Source organism: Macrotis lagotis, chromosome X, assembly GCF_037893015.1.
Source record: "Macrotis lagotis isolate mMagLag1 chromosome X, bilby.v1.9.chrom.fasta, whole genome shotgun sequence".
NCBI lineage: Eukaryota > Metazoa > Chordata > Mammalia > Peramelemorphia > Peramelidae > Macrotis > Macrotis lagotis.
In genome coordinates this window covers 675,771,624-675,774,830 of record NC_133666.1, presented here as the reverse complement: position 1 = coordinate 675,774,830, position 3,207 = coordinate 675,771,624, and positions in this window count along the sequence as shown.

Sequence of the window (3,207 nt, the reverse complement as noted above, 5' to 3'; positions counted from 1 at the left end):
TAATATGGAAATGTTTTACATAATTGCATATGTATGTGATTGCTTACCATTTCAGGGATGAGGCAGGGGAGGAAAGAAAGGAGGGATAGAATTCGCAACTAAAAATCTTTAAATAAAAATGTTAAAAATATATATGTAAAGGAATAATAGAAAATATTAAAATGTCATATTATAGAAATAAAGTAAATAATAAATATAAAAATAATATAAACTATAAACTATGAGTTCCCCATGTCATCTTGGATAAATTACCTTCCCTCTCTGGGTCTCAGTTTTTTCAATTGTGAAGTCAGGGGGGATAATGAATAAATGAATGTTAAGGCTCACATAATATTCTGTGAAAACATTCTATTCAGAATGGGGGAGAGGAAGAAATCTTTATAGTCAGCATGAAATTCTACAGCCATGGTTGTTGGTGTAAAACTATTTCATAAACAATTGTAAAGTGCATTTAGATTATCAAATGTTATAGTATTACAAGACATGGCCCCTCTGCTAAGGCATGACCCCTTAGAAGAGGGAAACTACTGGAATTCATAAATTTAAAACCAGAAGTCACCTCAGAGGTCACTGAATCCAACATGCATTTTACTGTTAGGGAAACTGATGCTCAAGGGTAATCAAATGACTTCTCCAGAGTCCCACAATTAGTAAGTATCTAAGGCAGGATTTGAATTTATAGAGTTTTTGCTCTTGTATGAGCTAGTTATAATTAAATATTCCATGTGTCAGAATCAGGATATGAATCCACATTTTCATATGGAGACCAGAATGAGTTTTCTTTCATGGTGAGATGAACAAACTGATTCTTAGGTTATTCCCCACCCCCACCTCAGGTTTAAATTTTAAGCTCCTATTTCTTAAAGAATGTAGAGTGATTTGTTGTTTTTTAATTCCATAGATTCAGCCAAATTCAAATTCTCTCCAAAGTGATAACTATCTAATGGTTGGGTCAAAAGTGCAAGGGGCCAGATTTATTTTCTAATCATAGCCAGGCTATTGATTAGGCTTCTTAGGTGGCAAGGATGGGAGGCAGCAGGGTCTTGATGGCTCCAGGTTTACCAGATCTTCTAAGGATTAGGAAAGATCTAGCTTCCTAGGGCTGGTCAACAGTGTTTGTAAACCCCTCAGATAAAAGGAGCAGAGTGGGAGCTAAGTGGTTTCAAGACTTCTCTGTCCAAAGCAATCAGAATTCCAATTGATAACTCCCACTTATACAGAGAGGAGAATTTGTTTTCTCATGGGGCTGATTTTCCCTTTCAAATATCCTGGGAAAACCCCACAGGACCAGATTGTAACTTCTAGAGGACAGGACTGTAGAACTAGCATCTGTGTTTCTCCAGGATACAACTTAGGGAAAGTTGAAATAGCTTTTTAAGGAATGGATTACTGTTACTTTTCTGCTTCATTTTCTGGACCTCAGCTACAGCCAAAGAATCACAGGATGTTTGAGCTGGGAGGGGTATTGGAATAGAGAATGTGAGAGATAGGAAGGATCTTTGATTGTTAGGATATGGAGTGTGGAAATATAGGGACTTAAGAATATAAAATTTAGGATTCGATAGGGTTTGAAAATAGAGAATGCCTGAACTGAAAAAAAAATGTCAGGGTGAGGAGGAATCCTAGAATTTGGAATGGGAAAATATGAAGGGAACTTAGAATATTGATTATTCTAACACCTAACAGTCACTTTAAGAAAACATTCCATCTCTAATTGAATGCTTTAATTAATTTAATCCTTAAAAATACAGAAAGAGAAACTGAGGCAAGAGGGTCAATATGATTGACTCAAGGTCATTTAACTAGTTGGCAGCAAAGCACAGCCACTGGACCCTGCCTGAGTCTAAAGTCTAGTGGTCTTCCCACCAGGGCACAATCCCGTGATATCTGTTTTAGAAGTCCTCCCAAGAGTTCAAGTGGTTCTCCTATTTAGCTTTCCACCCAGCTCCGGTCTCATCCTGCTTAATGCACTTTAAACTCAGTAAACTGATGTAGGGACACTCAGCACTTTTCAATGACACCAGGCTGGATGGAAAATGACATGCTGTGCCATCCAAATGACATTCCCAACCATAAAGGGAGCTTAGGGGAATGTCGAGAATTTCTTTTTATTTCCAGCTTTCACTCATGATGGACAAAATGGATCATCCTGTGTGTCTTCAATATGATCTGTAAAATTAGAATTTGCCTTTAGAACTCACTCAGAAGCAATATCCCATAATGGAAAGAACAATGATTTTGGAATTGAGAGAACTTAGAGCTCCAGCATTCCCTCTGCCATTTAATTATTTGGGTGGTTTGAATCGATCTCATAAAATCAGAGGCTATCCCCAACTTATTTTACTGATGATTCTGAGACACAGGTAAATCACACAGAAGTGTTTCAGATAAGTCTTGAATTTGGGTCTCCTGCCTACAAGTCCAATGAAATTCTCTACATCATGCCTTCTTTCGGTTCCCTCATCTTTGAAATAAAAAAGGTGACTTGAATGATCTCTATAGTCACTTCAAGTTGAAATATGATCCCAAAGAAAATTCTTAAAACAGTCCTCTGTCTCCAGATTGGGTTGTCCTGACTCTAAAATCCTTTCAAATCGACCAGTCTCCCCATGGGAGTGGGGGAGGGAAGATGTCACCCCAACATTGTTGATTTCATTCAGGAAAAATGGACAGGGAAAGAAATTCCTAATTCCTTCAGGAAATTGCTTTAAAAACAATGGTTAGAACTCTCAAAACCCTCCACCAGTTTCAAGAACTGATTTCTCCACTTCAAGGATGCACAGATTTGATTTGCTTTGATTTGAATAGAGGTACAAAAGAATCCCAAAGATCCCAATGACAAACCCTTATATCTGCTCCACCTTAGTTCTCAGGGGCAATCGCAAATCAGATGGGACCTCAGAGATCATTCTGTGTAACATTACCATTTTTCAGATGAGAACAATGAGACCCAGAAAAGTGAAGACTTAGCTAAAGTCTATCAGTGGCATAGTGAATAGAACATTGAATCTGGGGTATGGAAAGCTGGTCTGGAGGCCTGGGGTTGAATTCCTATTGATTTCCTATTTGTCCTTAAACAAATTCCTAAACTTCTCCGTGTCCCAGTGCTTTATGTGCCCTACCTCCCTTCCAGAGGATCAAACTGAAAGCTCTTTGCAATATGTAAATCTCACCTACTTTAACCATCATCAGGCATTATTACACATA